This window comes from Gorilla gorilla, chromosome 14 (genome assembly GCF_029281585.2).
Source record: "Gorilla gorilla gorilla isolate KB3781 chromosome 14, NHGRI_mGorGor1-v2.1_pri, whole genome shotgun sequence".
In the NCBI taxonomy this organism is placed as follows: domain Eukaryota; kingdom Metazoa; phylum Chordata; class Mammalia; order Primates; family Hominidae; genus Gorilla; species Gorilla gorilla.
The window spans coordinates 44,737,260-44,754,254 of NC_073238.2; the positions used below are offsets into that span (position 1 = coordinate 44,737,260).

Sequence of the window (16,995 nt, forward strand, 5' to 3'; positions counted from 1 at the left end):
GATCACACCACTGTACTCTGGCCTGGGCAACAGAGCGAGACTCCATCTCAAAAAATAAATAAATAAATAAATAAAATCTTTAAAATGTAAGGGAAGGGACAGAACCTTGTCCTTAGCTTTCTCTGGGCTCTCTTGTTTGGTTGAAGTAAGACTCTATTTAATACCTTCAGAATTTGCTCTTGCCTTGAAGCAATAGACAAGTGTGTGCTGCTCTGTTCTATATATGGGAACAGTGAGTACAAATAGAAGGTTGAAGATTTGCTTTGAAGCTCAATGTTTCCAGTGCAAAGCCTCTCCCAAACACTGGAGCAGCAGGGACATGCAGCGTGACAGCTCCCGGCTTCTAACAGCTAACATATCAATTCTAAGCAGTGTTGGACTGAAGGTCAGGAATCTGATTTTGACCTTAGCACTAATGGGAATCCTGTGGGAATCCTGAGAGTGGCTGAATAAGTGCTGTAATATCACTAATAATTAATAATGATGATAATGTCCCAGGTTTCTTATTTTAGTGCTTTTTAGCCCCCGAAGGCTTCAAATCACTTTGCAGACCAATTGTTTCACCCACTGTTGACCTGTAACCGACTCAGCCATGGAATATTGCCCTGTTGTCAAGAACACAGCCACATTTAGCTTGTTTAAGCATGAACTGAAGAAAGATACCCACTGAAAATTAAAGTGTAAATTTTAGGTAGGCAGGTTATAATTATCCACTTGAAATCAAGCCAAGAAATGGAGCTTAAAACCCTTTCTTTTGTGAAAAGCACCCAGGCAACTTTCTGGACTGTATACAGACATCGGCTTTTCATCTCCTCTAACTCAGGGTTTCTCATTCTCAGGACTGTTGGCATCTTGGGCTGAATGATTTTCCACTGTGCTGGTGGAGGGGGCTGTCCTGTGCATGGTAGGATGTTTACAGCATCCCTGGCCCCTACCCACTAGATGCCAGTAACACACACACATACACTCTCTCCCAGTGTGACAACTGAAAATGTCTCCTGACATTGCCAAATGTCTCCTGGGCGGGGCGGGGGGCAAAGTCACCACCAGTCAAGAACTGCTGTTCTAATTCCATATGTTTTCAAAGCTGGGGTATAGGTATTAGAAGCAGCTGCCTCACCAAACCTTTTATTTCTCCAAGTTGCTTGAAAGATTCCTGGTGAAAGAGGGACATTTATCTGCCTACAGCCTTGGGGAGTCAGAGAAACTATGGTTTAGGGCTGAAATTAGCTCCTCCTTCACCAAAAAAAAAAAAAGAAAAGAAAAAAGCGATAACACAATTCCAGACTATCAAACACCACCAATCCTCCAAAAGTCTCTCTTCCTGACATATAACTTCCCACAAGTGGCTGCTTGAGGTTATAACAGAATAGCACTGTGACAGCTTCAGGATCCCTGATGCCCACCTCTCAGACTTCACGGGGTCAGAGTTCCTCGCCCTTCTGGAATCTACAGCCTCTGTCAAACAGCAGATAGGTGGCTTGGATTGAAATGCCTAGAGACACCGTGATCATTCCAGCTATCACCAAATCTGACCATGATCTGTCACCAGCAGCTTCTTACTCACCCCCACTACACCCACAAACCCTCCAGGAACCTCAGCTCCAGAAGCTACCCTCACTGCCTGGCCCAGGCTGGTGCCTCCGGACACCTTCCACACCCAAGGGAGGTGGCTTGTGAACATTTTCCACCACAGCCCATTATAAGAAACATATTCTACATCACGAGCCCCCTGTCGTTCACACATACAAAAACACATTTTTATTTTGAACTAATTTTAGACTTGCAGAAAAGTTGCAACAATAGTCCAAGAAATTTTTATATATCCCTCATCCAGCTTCCCCTACTATTAACAACTTGTGTAACCATAGTACAATTGTCATAATCAGGAAATCAACATCGGCATGATACTATCAACCAAACTGAAGACACCAGCTTTCCACTGATACCCCTTTTCAGTTCCAGGGTCCTATTCAGGACCCTGCATTGCATTCAGCTGTCCTGTCTCTTTAGTCTCCTGTAGTCTGTGACTTTTTCCTCAGTCTTTCCTTGACTTTCATGACCTTGACAGTTTTGAAGAGGTGTTTTGTCAAGTGTCCCCCCATTTTGGTCTGTATGATGTTTTTTCATGATTGGACTGAGGTTATGCATTTTTTTTATTAAGAACGTCACAGAGATGATATTGTGCACCACCCCCCCCCCCCCGCCCCGCAATATACATCTTAAACAGAAGTTTCTGGAAACTACCTTTGCTATGTGAGATAAACTCTGGCATTTTCTTTTTTTGTTGTTTTATTTTATTTTTTTATTTTATTTTTTTAGATAGGGTCTCACTCTGTCACCCAGGCTGGAGTGCAGTGGTGCACTCTTGGCTCACTGCAACCTCCACCTCCCGGGTTCAAGTGATTCTCCTACCTCAGCCTCCTGAGTAGCTGGGACTATAGGCAGAAGCCACCATATCCAGCTAATTTTTGTAATTTTAGTAGAGACAGGGTTTTGCCATGTTGCCCAGGCTGGTCTCGAACTCTTGACCTCAAGCAATCTGCCCACCTCAGCCTCCCAAAGTGCTGGGATTACAGGCGTGAGCCACCACACCAGGCCATATATATTATATATACATATATATATATACACATATATGTGTATATATATATATATGTATGTGTGTATATATATGTATATATATATTACAGAAGGCCAGGCGCGGTGGCTCACGCCTGTAATCCCAGCACTTTGGGAGTCCGAGGCGGGTGGATCACGAGGTGGATCACGGGTGGCCAGAGAACAAGCTGGCCAGCCTAAGGGAACATAAAAGAAATCGAATGAGGCTTTGCTCTCTCTATTTTAATGACTGCTGACTGCAGAGCAACGCTCTTGTGTTCTGCGGGCCCAGCAGCTCCGGGAACGGTCAGCGTGGGGGGCCGGCCTGGCGGGACATTTGGGGTCCCCCATACGTGGACCTATGCCTGTTGTAAGATGTTTGGAAGAGCGTCGAAAGATGAGATCATGTTGTGTGCTTGGAAGCTGAATGAAGAACCGGCTTGCAAAGGAGAAGATAAGCGCGTGCAGTCCCGGCGCGGCCCGCTCTGCTCAGTTCTCCAGGGCGGGCCTTGGCCTGGACTGCGTGTCGGGAGGACTCGCGGGCCCCGCATTGCCGCATGCCACCGGCAGGTGTCTCTTTCCTGGCTTGGGAACCTATTGTGAGTTCACCAAATGGAGGCGCGAGGAGGAGGGGGCGGGCAGGGGAGGGGCGCCGAGAGCCGGAGCGGGCACCGCCCCCTGCCTGCCCGCTCCCCGAGCACACCGCGGCCCAGCCACAAGGCTGCAGGTCCTCACCTTTGAAACGCCGGCAGCTGCGCGCGCTGCGGCGGGCGCGGAGAGGAGCCACCTCGTCACGTGGGGAGGAAATGCCTTGCCGGCCTCCAAACCTACTGGCTCTTGTTTCTGGGGTTTTATGGCCAGGAGAGTGGGGTCAGCTCTCAAACCCAAGATCAAAGGACAGTGCAGGACCCATCACCCTGGGAAGTTTTCTCCCCTTTCCCGTCTTTCTCCTTCTCACCTTCTCAGAAAGAGTAGCGAAAGGGGCCTGCCACCCTACTGGCTTTTCCTGTTAGGGAAATTCCATTTCCTAACGTGTCCTGTTTTGAAAGAGGCCAATTTATTGGGTAATGACGGCAGCCTGCTAGGCAGAAGTCAGGCCAGGAACAGTCACTTTTATTATTTTATTCAACGAATGCCTACTGATCATCTCCCGGGTGCCAGGCGCTGTCGTGGGGGTTCAGTAGTGACCAAGGACTCAGACCCTGCCTTGGCTACCCACATCACCGAAGAAATGAGTTATCAGGCGACAAGGTGACTCCTGGTGCTCAGTACTTGAAAATCCAAGACACAAGAGCGGGAAATCCTCTCTCATTCCAAGAGTGCACACTTTGCCTCTGGTTAGAACAGGGGTAATGCCAGGTTTGCATTTCTTTGGACCTTTTCACTTCATTTAATAGTAACACTTGAAAACTCTTTACTGAGCGCTTACTCTGGGACTGGGACTCTGCTAGATGCAGGGAATACCGTGGAGGACAAAATTCCTTCCTGTCCTTAAGGAGCTTGCAGCCCAGCAAGAGTAGTGAGCCTGTAAACACATAAACAAGCAGAACCTAGTCTGTTAGGTGTCTTGACTCCACCGACTGTAGGGCACAAAAAGAACCGGGATACAGGCCCTGCGGATAGCACTGGGGTATGGGATCAGACCCAAAGCCCCATGATGCAGAGTCACATAGGAAAGCCACTATCTGGTGCTCCTGCCCCGGGAGGAACATCAGTTGTCCTCTCTCTTGGGACGAATAGAGGCATCCCAAATCGTGATCTTGGATCTGCTGTGCCTTCACTGATCCTATTCCCCTACAAATTCATTTCCCGGGAAGTTCCTAGGAACTGGTGTCAAACATCCTCATACTTTCCTTCCTTTCTCATGAAACTGTTCTAGTATCTGGCTGATATCCCCGTGTCTACCTTTACGTAGCTCAGTTTTTGTTGGGTTTTTGTTGTTGTTGTTGTTGTTGTTTGCTTGTTTTTAATGTGCGAACATTATGTTTGGGCTTTTTTGCTTGCTTTTTGAAATAAGTTTTTACAATTCAGAATTCCAGGAAAGACTTTCTTTTCTCACTTACTAGGTTAACAGAACGCTAGCCATGTGGTTCTAACCTCTGGGGATTTTAGGCAGCAAAAATCTCATCACATAGCCAGAGAAATAATCACAAATTCCCACGACACACTTTCAGGTGGTATCACAGCTCCTGGCCTGCTTGAGATCTGTGGGAGTGAGTCAGTGCTGGAGATCTGAGCTGGAAGCTGCCTGGAGTCCTTCTGCACTGATATTTTGTCCCTTTTCCTGTAAGTCAAAAACACAAAGTCCTCTACAAACATTTTTTCGTTTGTTTGTTTGTCTGTTTTGCTTTATAAAAACACCAGACCCCTGTTCAGTTTCCTCTGAGATCTGTGTTAGTATTAAACATTTAGTGCTATTTAAAAAAAAAAAAAAAAAGGGCTGGGCGTGGTGACTCACCCCTGTAATCCCAGCACTTTAGGAGGCCGAGGTGGGTGGATTGCCTGAGTTCAGGAGTTCTCGACCAGGCTGGGCAACACAGTGAAGCCCCATTTCTACTAAAACACAACAAATTAGCCAGGCATGGTGGTGCATGCCTATAGTCCCAGCTATTCGGGAGGCTGAGGCAGGAGAAGTGCTTGAACCCGGGAAGCAGAGGTTGCAGTGAGCTGAGATTGCGCCACTGGACTCCAGCCTGGGTGACAGCGAGACTCCGACTCAAAGAAAGAAAGAGAGAGAGAGAGGAAGGAAGGAAGGAAGGAAGGAAGGAAGGAAGGAAGGAAGGAAGGAAGGAAGGAAAGGGAGAAAGGAAACTTTGGCCTCATTGAAAAAGCATAGCAGAATCTTGTTTATTCTTTTGTCTGTCTGTCCATACCAAGGTGTGACTGACTACCTAAGTTGCCCTAGTAGTTACAATGGGATAATTCATTTCCTTTCTCAGCTATTGAGTGCTAAAATCATTCTCCTTGGAACAGATGCAATGTCTTATCTAGAAAAATACCCAGAAAGCAACATTTATGACTATTTATAAGGGTGATGAGCACATAGGTTATGTAGATTAAAAAAAAAATTAGGTACATCCTAATCATTCTTAACATGCCCTCACAGTGATACATACTTCTCATGAAACCAAAATCTTCCTCCTCTAAATCTCACATAGTCCAAACCATGCTTCAGAAAATGGGCATAGTTTCTATAAATCGAATCCATGGTCACATTTAAAACATTGAAGGTGTGTTCACATACGAAAATTACTTCAGCAGACCAAATTTTAAAAATACTTTTTAATAAGAAAGAGGTGGCCTAACCTGTGACAACCTCATAAAATTTTGGAATAGGAAACAGTCTTAAGTATCATCTCATTCAAAAACCAAACAGTATCCCTGACAAGTGGTTTTCTCAAATCCGTGGAAATACAACCAGTGGCAGGGACACCCCAAGTGACCCACCCTTTCCAACTCTTAGTAATGTTTTTTTCCACAAAGCCTGAGATTCTCAAATCTTTTTTCCTTGAGCACCCACTCATCATTCTGTCCCGGCCATGTGGGAAAAACCTCTTCCACAAAGTAGCTCCTCCACGTGTTTGAATGCAGCTCTTAGAGGCTTTTCTTTTGTAGGTTTGCAGTACGGACTCATTTTATTCCTTAAGTCCATTAAAAATTGCTTATTGTGGCTGGGCACAGTGGCTCATGCCTGTAATCTCAGCACTTAGGGAGGCCGAGGCAGGTGGATCACTTGAGGTCAGGAGTTCAAGACCAGCCTAGCCAACATGATGAAACCCACCTCTATGAAAAATACAAAAATTAGCTGAACGTGTTGGTGCACGCCTGTAATCCCAGCTACTTGGGAGGCTGAGGCAGGAGAATCACTTGAACCCAAGAGGCAGAGGTTGCAGTGAGCCAGGTCGCACCACTGCACTCCAGCCTGGGTGACAGAACAAGACACTGTCTCAAAAAAAAAAAAAAAAAAAATCCTTGTTGAGGGCTGGGTGCCATGGCTCATGCCTGTAATCTGTAATCCTAGCGCTTTGGGAAGCCGAGGCAGGCAAATCGATTGAGCTCAGGAGTTCTAGACTAGCTTGGGCAACATAGTGAAACCCTGTCTCTACAAAAAATTGGCTGGGTGTGGTGGCACATGCCTGTAGTCCCAGCTACTTGCGGGGCTGAGGTGGGAGAATTGCTTGAGCCCAGGAGGTCGAGGCTGCAGTGAGGCGAGATCGCACCACTGCACTCCAACCTGGGTGACAAAGTGAGACCCTATTTCAAAAACAAAAAACAAACAAACAAAAAAAACCTGCTTATTGTGTACCTAGGATGGCTGAAGGATGGAAAAGGAAAACAAAGCCACAGCCCTCCTGGAACATATATTCTATTGAGGAAGACAGAAAATAAACAGTTAAATAGGTACATATATAGAAAGAAAGGCAGGGTGAAGAAACTGGGAATGAGAGTGTTTCTTTAGGTTGGGAGGTAAGAGAGGTCCTATTGAGGACATAAGATTTGGACAAGGACCTGACTTTCGGAAACATCTCCTGAACTGAGGGGATGAGCCATGTCAATATCTGGGGAGAGAAAAAAAAAGGCCTTGAAATGATAAATGCTTGATGTCTGGGGAATACCAATGAGGCCATCAGTGAAGAGGAAACAGTGAGGGGAAAGAGGTAGGAAGTGAGCTCTGAGAGGTAGCCAGCAGGGTCACACTTTCAAAGCAGGGACATGACATGATTTCAAGACCCTTTCCATCTTAATTACTATGTTCTCTGTATATTTTAGCTGGTCAAAGTCTCTGTAAAAGGTGGTCACCCAGAATTGCCTCCAGTATTCCAGGTGGGGCCTAACTGGCACAGAGTAAAGCAGGACCACCCCCTCCTTTATTCTGGACATTATATTTCTATTAATACATTCTGAGGCCTCCCGTCACATTTTAGAAAGTCATTTATTGAGTTTGCTGTTTTCTTTTGCATACTGCACTTTTTTTTTTTTTTTTTTTTTTTGAGACGGAGTCTTGCTCTGTCACCCAGGCTGCAGTGCAGTGGTGCAATCTCGGCTCATCGCAACCTCTGCCTCCTGGGTTCAAGTGATTCTCCTGCCTCAGCCTCCCGAGTAGCTGGGATTACAGGTGCACGCCACCACGCCCAGCTAATTTTTTGTATTTTTAGTAGAGACTGGGGGGGGGGGGTGTGTCACCATGTTGGCCAAGCTGGTCTCGAACTCCTGACCTCAGGTGATCCGCGCACCTCGGCCTCCCAAAGTGCTGGGATTACAGGCATGAGCCACCGCGTGGGCGCATATTGCATTCTTAAGCCATACTTTCCATGCAGGTTTCTTCCACAACCTCACCCTCTTGTCCCCTGGCCTAAGACCTACTGACATCAACTAGCTTCAGGAAATCTCATCCTATAAATCAAGTGGTGGCCTACTCATAGGAAAGTCCTTACGGATACTTTTTTTTTTTAAGAGATGGTGCCTCACTATGTTGCCCAGGCTGGACTCAAACAATCCTCCCGCCTCAGCCTCCCAAGTAGCTTGGACTATATATGTAAGCCACTGGACCTGGCTCAGATACGTTTATGTATTTGCCTCATTCTGATGTCATTTAAATATGCCATGTTCCAAACATCATGAACTTGTTTAGTGAGCTTTTAGGGGCCAGAATGTGGAATGCTATCCTATTAAACTCTGTCTTATTAAACTTGACACATTGCTCCAGTCTTTTAAAATGTTTTTGGGCTCTGGTTCTAGCATCTTAATGTATAAGATTCCTCTTATCTGTGTGTCAACAACAGATTTCACCAGCATATGACTTATAGCAATATTGTACTGAGTGAGGCTTAAGATAGAGCCCCGTGGTGAGCCTATAAAGAACCCCGTCGAAGTTGAAATGGATCCATTACCAAGACTTTTGGGAAATGATTGTTCAACCAGCTAGCTGCAAATCAATCTAATTGTACCATGATCTACCCTACATCTCTCCATTAGCTAATCAAGAAGAACACTGTAAAAGATTTTTGTCTAATGTCTTACTGAAATTTATATGCACCGCCTTGACCTTCTGCTCAACCATGCTGTCAAAGAAATTAAGTTCCACTTAAACTTTGAAGTTCCTATTTTCTTTGGCGCTGCTCTTTTACCAACTATAGACATTTCCTCCCATTCTGGGGCTTGCCTAACTGCAGACACTAGCCATACCTGGAAGCATGCTTCCTTCTTTTCTACTGCAACTGTGCAATACACTTTTGTTTTCCTAAATGTATTATACATATAACTGGTAAACTGAGTCAACTGGGATCATCTGAATCATGTTTATTTTTATTTATTTATTTATTTTTTTGAGATGGAGTCTCGCTCTGTCGCCCAGGCTGGAGTGCAGTGGCGCAATCTCGGCTCACTGCAAGCTCCGCCTCCCGGGTTCACACCATTCTCCTGCTTCGGCCTCCCAAGTAGCTGGGACTACAGGTACCCGCCACTGCGCCTGGCTAATTTTTTGTATTTTTTACTAGAGGCTGGCTTTCACCATATTAGCCAGGATGGTCTCGATCTCCTGACTTCGTGATCCGCCCACCTCAGCCACCCAAAGTGCTGGGATTACAGGCATGAGCCACCGCGCCTGGCCTTGAATCATGTTTTAAATATACAATGAACTGCTCAATCATTCAATCAATAAAGTTATTGATCACCCCCTCCATAAGTCTAATATTTCCAAAATGAAAAATCTTTTTGTAATACAAATGTAATACTTTCTAACATGAATTTTTGTTTACCTAGGCTGAATTTTCTCAAAACATGATATGGTTTGGCTCCGTGTCCCCATCCAAATCTCATCTCGAATTGCAATCCCCATGTGTCAGGGGAGGGACCCAGTAGGAGGTGACTGGATCACAGGGCCAGTTTCCTTTATGGTGTTCTTGTGATAGTGAGTTCTCACAAGATCTGATGGTTTAAAAGTGTGGCACTTTCCCCCCAACCCCCTGCCTTGCTCTCTCTATCTCTCTCCTGCCACCATGTAAGACATGCCTTGCAAGCTTCCCGTTCCACCATAATTTTAAGTTTCCTGAGGCCTCCTCAGCCATGCAGAACTGTGAGTCAACTCTTTTCCTTAAAAATTACCCAGTCTCAGGTACTTTTATTAATATATAGATAGCATTGTGAGAATGGACTGATACAGATGATTAAATAATAGTAATATTCTTTTTTTAAAAAATAATTTCAACTTTTATTTTAGATTCAGAGGGTACATATGCAGGCTTGTTACATGAGTATATTGTGTGACACTGAGGTTTGAGGTTCAATTAATCCCATCACTGAGGTTCTGAGCAGAGTACCTAATAGGTAGTTTTTCAGCCCTTGACTCCCTCCCTTTTTCCTCCCTCCCTTTTTCCTCCCTCCCTTTCTCCTCCCTCCCTTTCTTCTTCCTCTAGTAGTCTCCAGTGTCTGCTGTTTCCATCTTTATGTCCACATGTACTCAATGTTTAGCTCACACTTATAAGTGAGAAAATGCAGGGTTTGGTTTTCTGTTCCTGCATTAATTCACTTGGGCTAGCAGCTTCCAGCTGCATCCATGTTGCTGCAAAGGACATGATTTCGTTCTTTTTTATGGCTGGGAAGTATTTCATGGTGTATGTGTACCACATTGTCTTTATCTAATCCACCATTGATGGACCCCTAGATTGATTCCATGTCTTTGCTATTGTGAATAGTGCTGCAGTGAACATATGAGCACACGCGTCTTTTTGGTGGAAAGATTTGTTTTCTTTGGGGTATGTACCCAGTAATGGGACTGCTGGGTCAAATGGTAGTTCTAAGTTCTCTGAGGCATCTCCAAACTGCTTTCCACAGTGGCTGGACTAATTTACATTCCCATCAACAATGTATAAGCATCACATTTTCTCTACAGCCTCAACAGCATCTGTTATTATTTTTTTTGACTTTTTAATAATAGCCATTCTGACTAGAGTGAGATGGTATCTCCCTGTGGTTTAAATTTGCATTTCTCTGATTAGTGATGTGGAACATTTTTTCATGTTTGTTGGCTGCTTGTATGTCTTCTTTTGAGAAGTGTCTGTTCATGTCCTTTGCCCACTTTTTAATGGGGTTAATTATTGTTTACTCATTGAATTGTTTAAGTTCCCTATAGAGTCTGGATGTTAGCCCCTGTCAGATGCACAGCTTGTGAAGATTTTCTCCCATTCTGTAGTTTGTTTGTTTACTCTGTTGATAGTTTTTCTGTGCAGAAGCTCTTTAAATAATACTAATATTCTTGAGCAGTTCTCTAATGACCCCTTTACACTCTTAAAAATATTTGAGAAACCCAGAGAGTTTTTGCTTATACAGGATATATCCATCAATATTTACAGTAATAGAAATTAAATCAGAAAATTATTTATTAATTCATTTAAAATAATAACAACAAACCCGTAATATATCAACATAATCAATATTTTATGAAAGATATATTTTCCAAAACAAAAAAGTTAGTGAGAAGAGTGGCATTGTTTTACACTTTTAAATGTCCTGAATGTCTGGCTTAGTAGGACACAGCTAGATCCTCATGTCTGTTTCTGCATTTAATCTGTGGTGATGCACATGGCATGTGCCTTCTGGAAAACTCCACTGTACACTCCTAAGGGAATGACAATGAAAGATGCAAACAATGTCTTGGTGTTATTATGAAAATAGTTTTGATCTGTGGGCCCCCTGAAAGAGTTTTAAGGACCTCAGAGTAGACACTGTTTAAATAATAAAATATACCTATTTTTGGCTTTGACTGTCAGAAAGCTCAGAGCTACATTTAGCAACCACTTCAGGCCTGGTATTATAGTCCTTTGCAGCTTTGCTCAACTGCAGTCTGTTTGCGACTTGCCCTTTACTTCTTTTTTTGGTGTTTACAGCTCTTGGCCATACTTTTTCTGTGTTTTTATTAGACCTTGCTTCAAATCCTTTGGAAAGCAGGTTGGGTGTTTGACAATATAGGTAATTGTGCACATATGCTTATACACATATATTTCAACACAAGTTTAAAATTATACTTTGATTTCATGTTCAATATCCACCTAGCAAACACACCTCAACAGGATGAAAATATATATGATAGTCACACAAAAAATTAAGACACTCCTCAGATTGTCTGAATGCACTTTTTACACAAAGCCCAGAGGATAGGGGTTACGTCGCAAGAAATCTACTATATAAAAAGATTGGCTGGGCGCGGTGGCTCATGCCTGTAATCCCAGCACTTTGGGAGGCTGAGGTGGGTGGATCACTTGAGGTCGGGAGTTCGAGACCAGCCTGGCCAATATGGTAAAACCTTGTCTCTACTAAAAATACAAAAATTACCCGGGTGTGGTGGCACGTGCCTGTAATCCCAGCTACTGGGGAGGCTGAGGCAGAAGAATTGCTTGGACTCGGGAGGCGGAGGTTGCAGTGAGCCAAGATCGTGCCATTGCACTCCAGCCTGGGTGAAAAAGCGAGACTCCATCCCCCCCCTCAAAAAAAAAAATATTCAGCTCCACCTGGGCATGGTGGCTCACGCCTGTAATCCTGGCACTTTGGGAGGCCGAGAAGGGCGGATCACTTGAGGTCAGGAGTTCTAGACCAGCCTGGCCAACATGGTGAAACCCCGTTTCTACTAAAAATACAAAAATTAGCCAGGGGTGGTGGTGGGCGCCTGTAATCCCAGCTACTTGGGAGGCTGAGGCAGGAGAATTGCTTGAACCTGGAGGTGGAGGTTGTGGTGAGCCGAGATCACGCCACTGCACTCCAGCCAAACAGCAAGACTCTGTCTCCAAAAAAAAATGCAGCTCCATAATAGACAATTTATCATCCCAGAAGTTAAGCAAATAATCAAAATCTCTACAATGTTTGAACTGTTTCTCAAGCCCCCTACTTAGACATTGCCATTTTTCTGTATCAGTAACTAATTTGACGCCTATAATACACATTTGAAATGTCTGACCTCCCCTCTTCTCTCTTCTTTCCTGGAGAACTGTCCGGTCATTCATGAGGATGAGTGTCCCCAGATGTGCCTGTCTCAGGGCACCCTCTCCTGGGCACACCTGATTGGATCAAGCTGTGCACCTGACCCAGGCTGGGACAACCAAATTCCCTCTCCCAGGAATCTGGTATTGGACTGAGGACAGCCACTCACCTTTGGCTAATCTCTTTAGGAGAGAAGATGTAGATGTGATAGTTGTTGAGGGATTATCCTCTGCCCAGCTACTCACAGAGAAGAAAGTGGATTGCAGAGAGAGACGTGAAGCAGAGAAGAAAGCTGGAGAAGGTGGACTGTCTAGGTTCCTAGCAGCTTCTCGGGCTACCTTGAGGCCATCTGCCCTTGGACTTCATGAGATACTGCTATACTCTTCTATGTCCCTTAATGCTTAAGTCAGCTCAAGTTGATTACTTCCAACCAAAAGGACTTAACTCAGACAAGGACAAAGCCAAGACCATCAGTGAGATTTTTTTTCTTTATAACCAGGTCCCTTACAGCATCCTGGGGAGCACTGTAGGTCCTAAATACACATTATTCACATTATTCACTCTCCAAAGGCTTCCATTAGGCAAAAACATCTTCTCATCCAAGGCCAACTAGATTAGCAAATGGCATTTCTTCTGGCTTTCTGTCCCCAGAGGGCAAATGCACAGATGACTGCAGTTAGCGATAGACTCCGTGAGTTAGTATTTGCTGAGGGCACACACCCTGAGACTTGAACGACAGAAATCCCCAGGTGCCAAGGAGGAGACTGGCAATTATGCCTCCAATCACCTCCCTGTTCTGCCGCCCTCTAAATCAGCACTCCCCACCGCGGTGACCCTCAATGACTGGCAAGACGACCCATTTTTAAAGGGCCAATTTTTAACAGCTGGAAACAATAAACATCGTGGGAGGTGAAGATGCTGGGAGGACTGATTTCTCCTTCGCTGTTTTCAAAAGTCAAAAGATGCTGGGTGTAATGGCAACAGCCACAGGAAGTTAGCACAACTCCTGCCACGGAGCAGCTGTGTGATGGTGGCTTCCCCAGTCCCCCCTCCCTGGGCCTCGGTTCTTACAGCTGCAAAATGAGGAGGTAGAATGAGATGCTCTTTAATATCCCTTTCATCTTCAACTTTCTACAATTTTTGTAAGCTGGAAAGATGTACACAGAACTTCATCTTGATTTTATTACTTGTAGTTCATCTTCTTGTGACAGAGCCAGCGGCAGCTTGTGCATGTGAAAGTAAGTTTGTTCACTTTCTCTCTGAGATGATTTAAGAGGTTGTGAAAACCCAAAGTACCTCCTTCAGTGTTCTGCCATAGCCAGGCCTGAAGCTCCCCTGCCCCAGAGACAGACCTGGGATCCAGGTATCATTTATCTACGTCAAAAGGCAAACATGTACATTGTCCATTGTTTTCCCAGAGCATATTAGCCTGGACTTGCCTCTGGAGTCCCTAGGAATGATACTAGGCCTGGGATCCAGCAGAGGCCAGGAAAGGTCTCAGGCCCAGGGTACTGTGGTGGCAGACAGGCCTGGGCAGTAAGTAGTGTGTGCAGGGTAGCCCGTGAGTGGCAAGAAGCTCCAAGGTCGGGGACAGCCCTGTTGCCAACTGCGTGCAGTAGGGAACAGGGCTGTCAGCTCCAGCACTGCACTAAGCTTTGCTTCATTTTGCTCACCAGATCCTCTTGCTCCTCTTCAGGATGCCCAGCAGGAAGGGTCTCTAACTATCTTCCAGGGCCCACTCCACAATATAAGGAAAGCCTGACATTAGGCCCCAGTAGGAGTAGGAATTCCTTAGCAGCAGCCTTGGCCCTAGCTTCTGCCTTCTAGGCTGTCGTGACAAAAAGACTAGGGATAGTTGGCCATGCTGGAGAAAATGGCCATTCTGTTGTGAATGAAGCAGCTGCCTGGAACCACTGAAGCCCCTCTCCTGTGGCCCTTCCTTTGTAGAAGCTGTTGAGTGGAGCTGGCTTCCTTCTTCAATTGGTTGGCACCCTGAGGAGCCATAGATCCACTGTCCCCATGCCCCAAAAGAAGGCTTGGGTGTTGTGTGGTATAGTAAGCCTTTTGGCGGCTTCAGTTCTTACCCTAAAAAAAAATGGAGAAGGGATAACACGAGGAGACCCTCCTAGAGCTCCTATGGGATATTTAATTATCAATATGGCAGCTACACTAGGTTTAGAAATAAATGAACTATCAGATAGCACCCTAAGGTATTATCCCACCACATGGGCTCTTAAACACCGATTTTCTCTGTACTCTATTGGAACATGTGTAGACATTTGATTTGAAAACCAGGCTTCCTACTGACTTCCTTAGCAGGCTGGGATGTCAAATCTTTCTCTCACTTTTGGGGAGGATTAGGGTGTCTTCTGGGTTCGTATGAGTGTGTGGATGTTAAGCGGTAGTAAAAATAGCAACTGAAGCAAAAAAAAAAAAACATCCTTAGTGGGATCTCAAAACCGTTTAAAAAGAAACTATCGGAGGGGCCTAACAGTATCAGGTGTTTCATAGTTGCTGGGGAGAAGCAGCAAAGGGACACACATTCACGCTAGACTAAGAATGTCCCATCATCATTACTCCTGCACACCCACATCCTTAGGCTCCAGGTTAGGCCCCTTATAAAATATTGTGTGGGCCAGGAATCCCACGAATTCCCAGAAGAATGGGAACTTGGGGAATTGTTTTTAATCCCGTTGGATAGTCCAGTAACTCTGCACATGGATACCAGTCTTGGGCACAGGGCATTTCCCTAAAGAGCCACAAGGAGACTTGGGTTAACCAGAGACAACAGCTCCTCAAGTACCCACTGTGGAGGAAGTAGAGGAATTCAGAAACTGGGGCTAATGAACCGCCTCAGTAACGTCCTGAGGGGTAAAGCTCTGCTGTGTCCATGGTGAAATGCGAGTGTGAGAGAACTGTGGGAACATACATATCCACCTGCTGCAAGCCTACCTGCCCATCTTCGAAACGCGGTGCCCCTTCACTCTGCCCCAAAGCTGAACCCTTTTGTATTACGCCTCCCAAATACGAAGTTGTCCCACAGCATGAGTTTTGGAGTCCAAGGTTTGAGTCCTCGGTCGGCTGCAAAGAGCTGTGTGGTCATGGCCAAGTCACTTAGCCCATCCAGGTCTCAGTCTCCCGTGTGTAAAATGGGAGTAAGGAGGGCTCAATTGTTCTAAGGATTAAATGCAACCAAGTTGGCAAAGTTTTAGCACAGTGCCCACGTGTTAGCTGTTTATGGTGTGCCTGCTGCATGCCAGGCCTGCGCTGGAGACGCAGGCATTATGCTCCCTGCACATGGCCCATACCCACATCTCCTCTACACGCGCCCCCGCTGAGGCGCGGGTCCTACTGAAGATCCGGATAGTGATCATCCTTTCTGGCAGCGTAAGTCCCGCCCCCTTTCCTTCCCTGGGCTTCTGTTGTCCAGGCTACCTTGTCGTTATCAAAGCTACTTGATCTTTACAGCCACTTCCCTCTGCACAGGCATCCAAATAGGAAATTCCGCTCTCAAGGAACCTTCTACCCATCCACCTGCCACCAGCACGAACCTGCTGTCTTGTTCTCTGGCCTCTCTCCCTCAGTCCCCTTTTGCTCCCCCATTTTCCTGTCTAAAATGAAACGGACCGCTGCCCTTTTTATCTGTACTAAGTTTCAGGAGCAGAATCTTCGTTAAACCGAGCAGAGCAACAGCGCGCTGCCCACAGGGCTGGGGCGGGCGCACGGGCCCTTATGTAAGGCCGGGCCTTCCCGGGGAAGAGCGAAGGCTCCGGGAAGGGAAGCACGGGCGGCGGGGCCCGGCCTCGAGGACCGCCCCCGGGGCGGGGAGTGGTGTGAGCCGCGGCGCCGCCAGCAAACTTTCCTCCTCCGAATTCTTGACCGAGAGCCTTGGAACCACATTCTGCCCAAATCTGTACACGCCGGAGCCAGGGAGCCGCCCGCCGCCCGGGGAGCGGAGTGGGGAAAGAGGGGGTGGAGAAGGGAGCGGGGAGGAGGTGGGGGAGGGCGGAGGAGGTGGTAAGGAGAGGAGCGGGGGGGAGGAGGAGGAAGGGGAGGAGGGAGAGGTGGGGGGGAGGAGGGAGAGGTGGGTCGGGAAGGAGGGGGAAGTGGGAGACCGGGGATGTGGGAGGGGAGAGAAGGTGGAGGTGGGGGCGAGAAGGAGGAGGTGGGAGAGGGGAAAGCGGGGAAAGGGGAAGGTGGGGCGGGCGGAGGTGGGGGTAGAAAGTGGGGAAGAGCGGGGAGGGCAAGTGCCGCGGGTGGGCAAGCGGCCCCAGGGAGCGGCGGGGGGGCGAAGCAAGTTCCTTAGTTTCTCCCAAGCCAGCCCGGGAGCTGTTGGACGAGTGAGAGCGCCTGACTACCTGCAAGTCTTCGGGTTTCGCGAGCGCCGCAGAGCTTTTCTGCAGCCGCTAAATAAATAAATAA

General features: G+C 46.4%; 2 long non-coding RNA genes across 2 annotated transcripts; one reads left to right on the forward strand and one right to left on the reverse strand.

Annotated features, from left to right (window-relative positions):
* The first annotated feature begins 2,879 nt into the window (after positions 1 to 2,879).
* On the forward strand, positions 2,880 to 13,487 carry LOC129526193 (uncharacterized). The gene is made up of 3 exons (XR_008670810.2): positions 2,880 to 3,200; positions 4,776 to 4,887; positions 12,579 to 13,487. It is a non-coding gene; the product is annotated as an uncharacterized lncRNA (long non-coding RNA).
* On the reverse strand, positions 10,962 to 16,974 carry LOC129526194 (uncharacterized). Its single transcript, XR_008670811.2, has 2 exons — positions 16,932 to 16,974; positions 10,962 to 14,658 (listed from the first exon to the last, which is right to left on the reverse strand). It is a non-coding gene; the product is annotated as an uncharacterized lncRNA (long non-coding RNA).
* Between the last annotated feature and the right edge of the window lie 21 nt (positions 16,975 to 16,995).